Source organism: Zophobas morio, unplaced genomic scaffold (assembly GCF_036711695.1).
Source record: "Zophobas morio isolate AGI-343-1 ecotype UQ-CSIRO unplaced genomic scaffold, CSIRO_AGI_Zmor_V1 ptg000012l, whole genome shotgun sequence".
Classification (NCBI taxonomy): Eukaryota; Metazoa; Arthropoda; class Insecta; order Coleoptera; family Tenebrionidae; genus Zophobas; species Zophobas morio.
In genome coordinates, this window is record NW_026972117.1 from 8652092 (window position 1) to 8666742 (window position 14651).

Sequence of the window (14651 nt, forward strand, 5' to 3'; positions counted from 1 at the left end):
AAAATCACTAAAATTATAATTCACGAAATTTCTAGTCTTCGTTTCGTCCAATCAATCTGTCTATTTAGATTTCGTGAAAGTCAGAATTACGTCTATATTTTCGCCCTCGGATCCCGCCACAAATCGCGTTAGGCTCAATCAGTAAATTCGGGTCAAATCACCGCCAGTTGATGGATTATGTGGTGTCGGGCAATGCGATGGAGACTCATCTGAATTCATGTCAAGATTCAAATAAAATTCTCACATAAAAAATAACAAATATTCCCAAACGAGTACGGTTTTAGTCATTCATCCCTCTATCTGGTGGAATATGGTTCTGACTACTCGATGTGCTGGCTGCTCGAATTTCAATCTAAGCTGAAGGAGGAGTTTATTTATCGGGACGTGAAAACTTGATGTTATTAATGGGGTATACGAGAATTTTAAGATTTGTTTTTACTTTTCGAGCATAAGGTAATCGAGTCCATCGATCGAATTGCTATTGTTTCCTCGATGATATCTCAAAGTTGTACATGGCAAATGCATTGAAAATTTTACAATTTTTCGATTTTCCAATGTTGTAATTTTTTTCGGTTTTGTAATTTTCCAGTTTTGTGAATTTTCTCAATTGTCCAGTTTTTACTGAATCAGTTTTTCAATTTTTGAGTTTTAAGTTATCGGATTTTCCAATTTATCGATTCTTCAATTTTTCGGTTTTGAAATGCTTCTATTTTCCGATTTTTCATTTTTCATTTTTCAGTTGTTCAATTGTCAATTTATTTAATTTGCAATTTCTCATTTTTACAGTTTAGTAAATTTTCTCAAAATTGTTTTATATTCTTCCAAAAATTGCTTCACGTACTTTAAAGGGTTTCCGAGATTCTTACACATTTTCTTAAAAGACGTAGGAGAGTCGAAATATTGTTTCACATTCTTATAAAGACATCAAACACTCCCAAGAATTTTTCACCTGTTTTAAAAAGAGACAACAGGCGCTCCCAAGATTGCTTCACAATCTTATAAAAGACAATAAGAGCCTTCACGGTTGTTTCACGTTTTTTAAAAAAACATCGGGGGTCATCAAGATCGTATCACATTTTTTTAAAGAGACACTAAAAGCCCCACAGACTGATTCACGTTCTTGTGGAAGATACTAGTGGCTCAAAAGATTATTCTATAATATTTAAAAAGACACCAGTGGTTTTCAAGATTGTTTCACATTATTATTAAAAGATACTAAAAGACTCCAAGGTTATTTCTCGTTGTATTAAACAACAACAGGAAATCAAAAGATCGTATCACATTGTTTCCACAAGACTCTACAGTATCCACAGATTGTTTCCCATTGTTTTAAAAAAAGACTCAAGATCGTTCAAGATTGTTTCACATTATTTTACAGGGCTCAGACGCTTGAAAAATTGTTTCACATTCCTAAAAAGAAACTAGAAACTTCCAAGAATGTTTCTTTTTCTGTAAAAAGAGACAACAGGTGCTATCAAGATTGTTTCAAAATCTTATAAAAGACAATAAGAGCCTTCAAGGTTGTTTTACGTTTTTTACAAAAGACACCGGGGAACATCAAGATCGTATCACATTTTTTTTAAAAACACACTAAAATCTCGACAGACTGATTCATGATCTTGTGAAAGATACTAGTGGCTCAAAAGATCATTCTATAATGTTAAAAAACACATTAGTGGTTCTCAAGATTGTTTCACATTATATTAAAATATACTAAAAAACTCCAAGGTTATTTCTCGCTATATTAAAAAACAACAGGAAATCAAAAGATCGTATCACATTGTTTCCACAAGACTTTACGGTATCCACAGATTGTTTCCCATTGTTTAAAAAAAAGACTCAAGATCGTTCAAGATTGTTTCACATTATTTTACAGGGCTCAGAGGCTTGAAAAATTGTTTCACATTCCTAAAAAGAAACTAGAAACTCCCAAGAATGTTTCTTTTTCTGTAAAAAAGACAACAGGTGCTATCAAGATTGTTTCACAATCTTATAAAAGACAATAAGAGCCTTCAAAGTTGTTTTACGATTTTTACAAAAGACATCGGGGAACATCAAGATCGTATCACATTTTTTTAAAAAGACACTAAAATCTCGACAGACTGATTCATGATCTTGTGAAAGATACTGGTGGCTCAAAAAATTATTCTGTAATGTTTAAAAAGACACCAGTGGTTCTCAAGATTATTTCACATTATTATTAAAAGATACTAAAAGACTCCAAGGTTATTTCTCGTTGTATTAAAAAACAACAGGAAATCAAAAGATTGTATCACATCGTTTCCACAAGACTCTACGGTATCCACAGATTGTTTCCCATTGTTTTATAAAAAGACTCAAGATCGTTCAAGATTGTTTCACATTATTTTACAGGGCTCAGAGGCTTGAAAAATTGTTTCACATTCCTAAAAAGAAACTAGAAACTCTCAAGAATGTTTCATTTTCTGTAAAAAAAGAAAACAGGCGCTATCAAGATTGTTTCACAATCTTATAAAAGACAATAAGAGCCTTCAAGGTTATTTCACGTTTTTAAAAAAAGACATCGGGGAACATCAAGATCGTATCAGATTTTTTTAAAAAGACACTAAAAGCTCCACAGACTGATTCATGTTCTTGTGAAAGATACTAGTGGCTCAAAAGATTATTCTATAATATTTAAAAAGACACCAGTGGTTTTCAAGATTGTTTCACATTATTATTAAAAGATATTAAAAGACTCCAGGGTTATTTCTAGTTGTATTAAAAAACAGCAGGAAATCAAAAGATCGTATCACATTGTTTCCACAAGATTCTACGGTATCCACAGATTATTTCCCATTGTTTCAAAAAAAGACTCAAGATCGTTCAAGATTGTTTCATATTATTTGACAGGGCTCAGAGGCTTGAAAAATTGTTTCACATTCCTAAAAAGAAAGTAGAAACTCCCAAGAATGTTTCATTTTCTGTAAAAAAAGAGAACAGGCGCTATCAAGATTGTTTCACAATCTTATAAAAGACAATAAGAGCCTTCAAGGTTATTTCACGTTTTTAAAAAAAAGACATTGGGGATCATCAAGATCGTATCACATTTTTTAAAAAAGACACTAAAAGCTCCACAGACTGATTCATGTTCTTGTGAAATATACTAGTGGTTCAAAAGATTATTCTATAATATTTAAAAAGACACGAGTGGTTTTCAAGATTGTTTCACATTATTATTAAAAGATACTAAAAGACTCCAAGGTTATTTCTCGTTGTATTAAAAAACAACAGGAAATCAAAAGATCGTATCACATTGTTTCCATAAGACTCTACGGTATCCACAGATTGTTTCCCATTGTTTTAAAACAAGATTCAAGATCGTTCAAGATTGTTTCACATTATTTTACAGGGCTCAGAGGCTTGAAAAATTGTTTCACATTCCTAAAAAGAAACTAGAAACTCTCAAGAATGTTTCTTTTTCTGTAAAAAAAGACAACAGGTGCTATAAAGAATCTTTCACAATTTTATAAAAGACAATAAAAGCCTTCAAGGTTGTTTTACGTTTTTTACAAAAGACATCGGGGAACATCAAGATCGTATCACATTTTTTTAAAATGACACTAAAATCTCGACAGACTGATTCATGATCTTGTGAAAGATACTAGTGGCTCAAAAGATTATTCTGTAATGTTTAAAAAGACACCAGTGGTTCTCAAGATTATTTCACATTATTATTACAAGAGACTAAAAGACTCCAAGGTTATTTCTCGTTGTATTAAAAAACAACAGGAAATCAAAAGATCGTATCACATTGTTTCCACAAGACTCTACGGTATCCACAGATTGTTTCCCATTGTTTTAAAAAAAGACTCAAGATCGTTCAAGATTGTTTCACATTGTTTTACAGGGCTCAGAGGCTTGAAAAATTGTTTCACATTCCTAAAAAGAAACTAGAAACTACCAAGAATGTTTCATTTTATGTAAAAAAAGACAACAGGCGCCATCAAGATTGTTTCACAATCTTATAAAAGACAATAAGAGCCTTCAAGGTTGTTTTACGTTTTTTACAAAAGACATCGGGGAACGTCAAGATCGTATCACATTTTTTTAAAAAGACACCAAAATCTCGACAGACTGATTCATGATCTTGTGGAAGATACTAGTGGCTCAAAAGATCATTCTATAATGTTTAAAAACACATTAGTGGTTCTCAAGATTGTTTCACATTATTATTAAAAGATACTAGAAGACTCCAGAGTTATTTTACGTTGTTTTAAAGAAAGGCAGGAAATCAAAAGATGTTTGGCCTTGTAGATAAGGAGTCAGTTGGGGATTTAATTTTTCCTGTATAACAGTGTCTGTAAAGGGTTGTGTCATTATATCATAATTAAAAAAAAAAAAACTATTCTTCCATAATTAACCCACTCCATTAAAATTTCTCTTTGACATCGTCTAGCCGCCATAATTTACCCCCAACCCCAGTTTAAAATCTCCAACCCCCCTCGTTTCCGGTCAGCGATACCATCAACGGATGCAAGAAGTCATAATCGCGAATTAAGAATCGCTCTAAATAATTTACGATCCCTTGGAACGTAAGAATTGTTGGTCTTTTCTAACTCGCAAAAAGTTGATTCGGAAGCCGCTTCGAGTTCGCGACTTAATTAAAAACTTTCCGACTGGCCAACAACAGAGTGATTAGTACATGTATTTTAGAGAAGGAAGGAAAAGGAAAAAATTGATACAGCGTTTCTTTGCCCCGCTTATAAGCTGGAAGAGAATACACAACGTCAGATTAAAGAACGGCGCAGCTTTTTTCTAGCGTTTTCTAATTACGCCCCGGTTTCTATTATTTACGGAATACCGGAGAGACGAGTAATTACATGTTGCGGCCGTGATAAAAAGACAAAAGCGGTTGTTCCGGGTTTATTTTCGGGAACGCGCTTTTGACTTATTGAAAAATCATTGATCGGCTGGGATAATTTTTGGTGCACCGCGTCTAGTCCGGTTTGCTCATTAAAGTTAATAGAATTACGAAGAATATTGTGCATAATATGCATAGGTTGTGGTGGCGGGAGCAGCTACTGAGGTTTTAAGTTCTTTCCTTATTAATTACGTGCCTTTTAATTATTTTTCTTTGTTTAAAACCTTTTATGAGGGGTACTTTAGCAAGACTTTAACGGCTACAATGGTCTATGAAAGAGAGTGAATAAAAAATTTATAACAAAGCCTTGCTCGTAAAGTCTTAAAAACACGACGAAAAAAGAGTAGAATTGTGGTCAATTTTTTTGAAATATGTTACGGGGTATTAAACTTTCACCACGAAAATTGTAACCAATGTATTTGAAATATGAAACATTTTATTTGTAATTAATGGACGCTTCACAGTCGTTGACACGTGTAAATCGAAATTGTTTGTTTTAAAAGCTTTTTCTAGTAATAATTTTCACGATTATTTTAAATAATGAATGGATTGGAAATATTTCATTGGGAAAAATAGCGATGTTTCTGTATTTTCCGGTAAAATTAGATAAGGTCGAGCTTCACGGGATTATTGATTTCTCATAGTGTTTTTGCATTCATTAATTAAGTATACAATCGATGTTAAATTTAAAACTTGTATCATACTTAGAACAGCAGTATTTTTTGAGTAGTGTTTTTTTAATTGAGGATTGCCAAGATGGATGCCAATAGTAGTAGTCAGTCCGGTACGTCTGCACAAATCTGCAGAAAATGTAAATCAAAAGTTGTCAGTGCATTAAAATGTATATCGTGTGATAATGTGTACCACCTTAGTTGTGCCAAGGGTGTATCTTATGTAAAAATTTTGGACAGTAAGTCTTTAGTTTGCTGTGATAAAGTGAAAATGCCTCCTGTTGTGTGCGAAGATTCTGAGTTTTTTGAAGCAATGGAACAAATGAGTGGACCTGAGAAAAAGGTTGATATTGCTGTTTTCAATTATATTATTAAACAAAAAGACGAAATTATAAAGGAGCTAAGGGATCGTGTAAAAACGCAAAGTGAGATGATAGACATTTTGATAAAAAGTTCGAACAACTTGGGAGGCTCCACTGATTGTAGTTTATCATCAATGGACGCTTTTTCGAGTAAGATTATGAATAAAAACGTGAGTGGTGTGGAAGCAAGAAAAGTGGTAAACAAAAGTGAACCTGAAATACGGAACACTATTATTTATCCTAATACGAATTCATGTAATGAAGTTGATCTAAATAATTCTTCAGACAATGGTAAAAATCCTTCTGAGAAGGAGGTAACAGGTGATACTTTAAAACGTCGGCCGAAAGTAAGTAAGTTAATTATTGGCTCAGCAGATATAGCTTCTAGTTCAGGTTCGTCAGATTTGTCATCGAGTGATCATGATTTCGTAGCTGTCACCAGAAAAAAAAAGCAGTCATATACATATTACAAGAGTAAACCCTAATGTTGATGTGAACAAGATTACTGATTATATCAAATTTAAGTTAAAATCCCATGAAGAAGTGCTGAAAAATAAACGTCTTCCTGACTTTAAGCTTATTAAATTGGACTCTAAATTTCCTGAGTTATATAGTTCTTTCAAACTTACTATCGATTTTGTATATCAAAATGATATTCTGGCTGCATCTTTTTGGCCCAAGGGTGTAGCGGTAAGGAAGTTTTTTCAATCGAAATCCATACATTTACAGCATAACACATAATTACAGAGCGTCAGAATTTTGTTCTACTCTTTTTTATAATGAGCTATCCTTACTGTTCTATTTTTTTTTTTTTTCTTGATGTTTAGATATATTTTGCAGGCATACGTTGTATTTAATTATTTATTTGTAAGATAGACTACTATTTACTTTTGTTTTGTATTCTGTAATTGGAGATTAATCTCTGTTGAGTACAATAAATTATTATTATTATTATTATTATTATTAATAATACTAAAGAGGTTTTTTTTAAATAATAGTAAAAAACCTGGAAATTAATAAAAGCATCGAGACTAAAATTTTATTAACAAAGAGGAGATGTCAAGGCAAACATAAATGAAGAGTTGGAGGGTAACGAGAATTTTAGCAAAAAATAAAAGCACTTTTTTCAAATATAACAGTAGAGAAATATATACATATTAAGCATATTTTCCGTGTGTAACAAAAATGTCAAGATCTTTTTATGGAGAGTAAAAACAAATCTCAATGGCAGAAAAACCCAATCCTCTGATCTTATTCGTTTCACAAAGTCCACCCGAAAAGTATGGAACTTTGAATTTGTTTATATTGATTTAATAAATCGTATCCCTGTTTTTGTTTGTCTGACATCGAAACAGCGATTGATGTGGAAGCTTTTTTTCTCGTTTTTGTCTTAGATATGTGAAGTTATCCCGAATCTAGCGGAAATGGAGTGATAATTTCGCCTCAAACTTTTTATAAATATAATTTGTTGTTTCAGATTGAATCTATATCGTTTGTAATTAACTTTTATACCTCCCTTTTACAGTACTTCTTCATTTTAAGCTCGGAATCTGTGCTTATTTTATCTAATCAATCGAAAACGAAAAAGATATCTTATCCGAAATCTTTTCAGGATAACGAATCTGTAATAAGTTTGGTAATATTCATCGAAATAACAGAAAATCGCAAATTTATCCCGGCGCCTCCACCATTTTTTTCGAAAAATTAAAGTTGGTCAAATCGATTGAAAATTATCCAAAGTTTATTCAGAATCACTAATCAGTGGAAAAAGCCATTTATTTTATCAAAAACTTTTCAGGATCACAAATTTGTATATATTTTGCTTATATTCAGTGAAATAAGATAGGAAAACCCAGTTTCGTTAGGAAAAATTAAAGTTGCTTAAATCGATCGAAAAAGATCTCCCTTATTCGAAATTTGTTGAAGCTCACGAATCTGTAATTATGTGTGTAGTATTTTTCGCAATAACACAGAGAATTGCAAATTCATCTCAACCTCAACCATTTTTTTACGAAAAATTGAGGTTGTTCAAATCGATTGAAACGGAGAAGTCAATTTTATAATAAATCTTGTGAAAAACACAAATCCGTAATTGTTTTTGTAAAATTCTTTGGAAAAAACAGACAAAAACAGAAATTTATCCCGGCGCCTCCACCATTTTTTCCAAAGATTCAAATGGCAAATGGGTTGTCTCTGTTTCAAAGAAAGATTTGAAGTTCGGAAGAATCTCACGAAGACGACGAACGAAATCGTTTGTGATACTTAATTTTACACACTTGCTAAAGAAATGTGAAAACCCCTAAGACAATTCTTATAATAAAGTTAGCTACTAGTATCGTAACAGAATTTCCTCTGTCTAAAAGCAAAGAGAAAAAGCAAATTCTTCGTTTCATACGACCATATTTTACCTTCTATAACGGAAAGAAAAGCCTTTGAAGTATTTGCTTCGACTTCTGAAGCACAGGTTTACTCTAGCTCTTATTTATCCAAGTCCAACGATTCACTAACAATTTTATAAGCCAAAGCGTCTGCTCGCCCCGTGTTTACACGACTTACTTTCGAACCGTGCTTTTATACCCTTTAAACTTCATAATCACAACATTGACAAAAAACACCCCCTATTGTGACAAGCAAAAATAATCAGTTTTAATATAGCGTCTCAAATTTTCGGCTAAAACATTATTATATTAGAACAGCGAATTTCTCCGGCGCTCGTTTATTAAAGTATGCTGTTCCGTAGGTTTCTCAGCCGAAATTTCTCGTTTGAATTTAACCGAAAAGCGTATTTTATTTAAGCAAAAATTGTTTTCGCCGACTAATAATGCAGCGAGCTTAGACAGAGATTTAAAAAGTTTGTTAACAAGGTTTCATCCAGAACTTTAAAACCGCGGAAGACGATACTTTAGGTATCAAACAGGTGTTTATTAAAACCGATTTTAATCAGTGCGCTAGAACCCGCACTACATATCTCATCATCTTTTCTTATCTCACTCTCAATAAACTCACACAACCCCCATTAAAAATGTCCCTCACGCCCCACCAAATTAACAAGCATATTTTAGCACCCCAGCTCGAAAAGCTGCAATTAAAAGCTACTTTAAATGAGTTATAGCCGAATACGCCACCCGGAGGGCCATTATTTTCGGAAAAAAATTGTTAATAATTACACTAAACAAAACACATCTTATCATAATACGGGCTGAATTCCCCCTTGATTTTTCTCCACGTGCTCATGTCTGCTGTATTGATAAACATCTGGAGTTATTTATACTCGTTTCGCATGATAGCCGGTCATAAGAGGGGCGGAATATTTGGGATTTTTGGTGGAGGGATGACTCGGAACGAGGCTTTCATTTGGAGGAGATCGAATTGTTCGATGTAATAGCTGATATGCATGGTTTAATTATTTCTTGTGAATTATGTGGGCAAGGAGGAGAGATAGCGGTGAGAGACGGAAATGGAATTAATTTGGCATGAAGAACGACTTTTATTGATTCTGAAAGCATAAAAATGCCCTTAATGGCTTCCTGTCGGGGGTAATTTAAAAATTTATGCGCAAATGTAAAACGATTTTATTATTAGTACAATTTCCTGGTGGAACTGTACACCTACAACTAGCACATTGTGTTAAGATCTAAGACTTCTCCCGGGTGCTTTTATTACTATTTCGAAATGTCGCTGGTGAGTTATGATGGATTCGATTCTATGAATTTCAAGTGGACGTTTTCCATAACTGGCCATTGGTATTAATATTCAGTCAATTAAGTTTCATTCTTCGTTCGAAATTAAGATTTTCGATTTGGTGGAAGTGGCACTCCTCGCCCTTAATAACTCACCCCTTGAGTAAGGTCACTGCATTATTAAGTTCGTAATAAGAAAAAACTCATCATGTGGGTATCCGGGACACAATTTATTACGTTTTCCCCTCTTCTTCCCTGCAACGTTCCAGTTAATTTATTAACACACCCGTATCAAATAAATTCGTTGAGAAAAGTCGAAGCTCGTAAAAAGCTTATGGTCAAAGTTTAAAATTATTGAAGATAATAAGTTATCTGGGGCAAGATTAGCCCCAACGAAGGTGATATAAATCCAGAGAATATATCACGGAGGTGAGGGTAATTCAGAGGATCAGGGAGATATTTAATTATTTCAAGCCGAGCGAGTGACGTTAATGGTTTTGGTTTTAAGCAGCTCGCTGCACCAACAATTAAAGATCCCGGAGCCTTTATTTGTCATATTTTAGCAGGCCGTAAAGTTTCCAGAACAACGATAACTTGAAAAATTTAACGAGTGCAGTTCCGGGGTGTAAATTCCAGTCGGACAGGTTATGCCATTACCATTATTCAAATCGAATTAATTCCACATTATGGCAAATGCCTAGATGACAGGATCTGATCCGTGCCGTCTCGTGTTCTCATTTACATAAATTGACCCTAGTTATGTCAAAACAGACAATTTATTTAAATTACAAATCATCCCTTCAGCTCGTATCGCATTACAAAAACTCAAATTCCATCAACTCCATCGATTCGCTCTATTTATATTTTAGCTCTGCTTTCGGGGGAAAAATCTCGTAAAATATTGACGATACGCTGGTTGACAATAAAAAGGGACAAGTCGAAATGAGACGAAGGAATCTGAAACGAAGTTAAACCGCAAGTTTGGGATAATGCGAGAGTGTGGGGCGAATCGCCCCTTTATTTACCTGGATGAGCTATCAATATTTGAGCAGTCGGGTCGAAACTTTTCGATTCTTTACTATTTATGAAGGTCACGAAAGGCGGTATTAATGCTTCCACTTTAATCAACTTTGGAACAAGTTGTTAAGAAAAACAAAAACCTTCACCTGAATTTTTCATACTTTTATCACTGTAATGGCAGTTTGTGACGGGTGGGACGAAACCTGGTATCAATCTTGAAGGTGGGGTTGGTATTTGTTGATTTCGAAGGAAAAATTTCTACCTAAACATAAATTCGAGCACTGATTGTAGTCAATTATTTAGAGAGTTTACATATCTTTTCAATTGTTTGAATTTTTGAAATAGTGAGTTTCTAAAATTTTAAAACAAATTCCTGGTCAAGTTCGAGCAAATTTTTAAGTATTGTATATGAAAATTTTAGGTAACGTTTTGGATTTTCTAATGACTGTTAATACTTTTTAGATTTTTGAGAATAAATCTGATGTGAATTGTCCGAGATAAAGTGTGAAAATTATTCTTACGTCATGGTCTTTTTGAGGGATCACTTTTAGCTACATTCTCAATATTTACAAGATGGTTTTATAAAATTTAAAAGTCATCGATTTTGTGATTTTAAAAATTATTTTTTGACTGACTAATTTTTTGAATTTTTTGAAAAAAAAATTGTGGAGGCGCCGGGATCAATTAGCCCTTTTCTCTGTCATTTCTATGAATATTACCGAAATAATTACGGATTCGTGATTCTGTGAATATTTCTGATAAGATATGTCTTTTCCGATTGACAAGATCAACTTTTATTTATTTGTAAAAAATATGGTGAAGGCGCCGAAATTGCTTAAGTTTTTCTTCGTTATTTCAACAAATATTACAAATATAATTACACGTTCGTGTTCTTGAACAAATTTCGTGTAAGATAGACAACGTTTTCGTTCAGTTTAGCCAATTTTAAATTTTTGTGAAAAATGGTGGAGGCGCCGAAATAAATTTGCGTTTTCCTCTGTTATTTCAATGAATATCACGAAAATTGTTACAGATTGATCTTCACAATTTTGATGATTCTGTAATATAATTTTTGGGTTTTCCAAATTCGATTCGATTTTTCTTCTTTCAATTTTTCGATGTTTTAATTCTTCGTTTTTTCAATTCTTTTATTTGCAATTTCTCGATTTTGCCCTTTTTCGGTTTTTCGTTTTTTCGGTTTTTTCTTTTTAATTTTTTTGATTTTTCAGTCTTTCTCAAATACAAAAATCGTAAAATTGAAAAATCAAAAATGTAAAAACGAAAAGGCTAAAATGAGAAGTCTAAAAATTGGAAATCAAAATCTTGAAAAATTTATAAACAGAAAATTGAGAAATCGTGTGATTACAAATTAAGAAACTTAAAACTCAAACCAACGAAATATGTATTGAAATCGAAATATTGAAAATTAAAAAAAGCGGAAAATCGGAAAAGCGAATAATCCAAAGATTGCTAAATTGAAATATCAACTTTGAAAATTTGAAAAAATGAGTAAATAAAATCAAAAGAAGCATTGAAAAAATGAAGGAAATCAAAACACGAAAAATTGTGAATTAAAATCGAGAAAACCAAAATAAAAAAATCGGGAAAATGAAAAATAAAAATCAAGAACTTGAAAAATATAGGAAACGAGAAATTCAAAAACTGAAAACATTAAAGTTGAAAAAATGACAAATTATGAACTCAAATCATTAAAAAATGGAAACATTGAACAATGAAAGAAAATGAAAAAATGAAATGAATCTTGATTTAATTAGTCAAATATGTTGCTTCACACATTAATTTTTTGAGTCACCCTGTATAAGTAATCAATTTTTTGAAAGGAGATAAACGAATAAATTATGATTAACAATTTACCATCAGTTCGATAACTTTTAAACGTTTGCAAGATTTCAGAGCATTCGCTTTTGCAGTTGGAAAGTTAAATTAATTTGTTTCCAAAAAGATCTAGATGTGTAGGGTGAAAACTCAACACGAATTCATACACTACAAGTACATATATTCTTAATATACATACAAAATTTGACAACAATCGATCGACAGAATTCATAATCTAGAGGTCATGAAACGTCGAGAAAACATGAAAGTATTAACTCGCCCGACGGACTTGATTACTATACTTCCTTAGCTTATGCACGGGAAATAATAAAATTAACTTTGTAGAAATAATTGTAGTCTACAGATGTATCATTATTACGACGTCTAAGTAACATCTTGATCTTTTCACTGTTTCGTGAATATCATGCATACCTCCGGAGATATGTCACTTAGATCGGCACTATGAAACTTTCAGTGCTCCGTTGTTTCCAGTCAACACAAAATGATGAAAGATAAAATTGCAGCACCTTTGTTCCCATAAGTGCATGCAACCCTCCGATCCATTATTCAGTCACCCTCAACCTGCATCGCCTGTTTATCCACCAAACAAAACACAGTTTTCCCTCTCGTCCGTGAAGAATCGCACCTGCCAATCGCAACCATTTCGTCTTGCCTCGTCCTGGAATCAATATCTGATAAAAATTAGACGACAAATCCCAGCCTCGCCATTCTTCCGCAGCCACTAAAATGTATTTACTTTGCTTAATTGGACTTATCGAGAGAAGTCTCCGCTTCCCGGCGATTGGAAACCCCAGAGGATGAACTAGATAGACTTCCACCACTTCCATTTTCTCAAACTGACCGGAATTTCCTTCCGGAACGGCCACCTCTCGAAGGTTATGTAAATTTTTTATGAGCCGTGGACACATCTTCCGTCTCGCTCCACTTTATAGTTATGCCGGAGCTCGCCTCCGGACGACATGTATATTTCCTGGAGCGAGATATTTTCGGGGATATTTGAAATCATGATATCCACTCTTATTCCGCAAGGGTTAGTACACGAGGTTCTTTATGTAAACGGATTTTTCAAAGGAGATTGCAATTAAATACGGGCGCACGGTTGGGGTTGCCTCTAAAAAATTTATGTGCCTGAAAATGGAAGGGAATTATTTCGTTGAGACAGAGATACTTGGAAATTTTAGCGCCGGAGTACCTACTCGTGTAAAAGCGCCGTTGTAATTCATATTAATGGTGCAGGGCCAGAGTTCTTCGTAAAAAATTAGCTGGTAAATTCGAGTATTGCAAGGCGGGAATTGGAGGTTGTCGGGAAATATGAACCCCGCCGAAAATCATTCTGCTGACGCGGAATGAATAGCATGCGGCTATTGGGCTGGATTTAAAATGTGGCTTTTTGAAGCTGTTGACGTTTAAATTAATAAATAATTTGTTTGTTTTAACTTAATTAATTTGATTAATTGCGCTGAAACTGATTTGTGGGGAAAAATTTACTGGATAAATGACATTCCAGCAATTATTCGTGTTTCATCAAAATAGGATTTTACAAGCAATTTTAATACTTATTTGAGGCTTGATAATCCTATTTGTGTTATCAGAAATCGAAAAAACTGTAAATTGCTGGACGTTTTAAATACAGACCGTTCCAACTATTTGTTGGTAAAAGGTTTGACATTGGACTATTCACTAAACAGATAATGTCAGAAAAACTAACGAATCGATTATTGCAAAATTTCAGGAATGTCGTATAGATCGTGAAACAACAATTTAATGACTTTCACTTCAAAATGTACTAGTACTACTACTCAGTACTAATTCGAGTTCAGCAATGATCTACAATGAGTACCATCCTGAATTTTAAAAATTTTTTTTGATTTTTTGAATAATGCTACCAATGGGAAAATGACATCGTTCTTTTATTCAAGCCTGAACGGCTAACTCCCCAAGCTCAAAAAACCACTAATTGCGACTATAAAACTTGAAAAAATCTAATGGTATCAACCACAAGTTGGTATCTTGAAGTAGTAAATGCGTAAATTCAAAAAATATTTTTCGAGATGCTGCGAAATAATATTCCGAACTTGGACAGTATTTCTGAGTACTTTCCAAAATTTAGTTAAAGACGTTTTTTTGGTTGATTTCTACCTCCAAAAGTTCTAAAAGTTGGTTTCGGTTTCATGTCTTC

General features: G+C 33.2%; 1 protein-coding gene and 1 long non-coding RNA gene across 2 annotated transcripts in view; both read left to right on the forward strand.

The window, feature by feature from the left end:
- LOC135127731 (chaoptin) overlaps positions 1 to 14651 on the forward strand; it is a 477252-nt gene that overhangs the window by 98460 nt on the left and 364141 nt on the right. The gene's annotated exons all lie outside the window — the stretch shown is intronic.
- LOC135128314 (uncharacterized) lies at positions 5643 to 6343 on the forward strand. The gene is made up of 2 exons (XR_010280366.1): positions 5643 to 6262; positions 6309 to 6343. It is a non-coding gene; the product is annotated as an uncharacterized LOC135128314 (long non-coding RNA).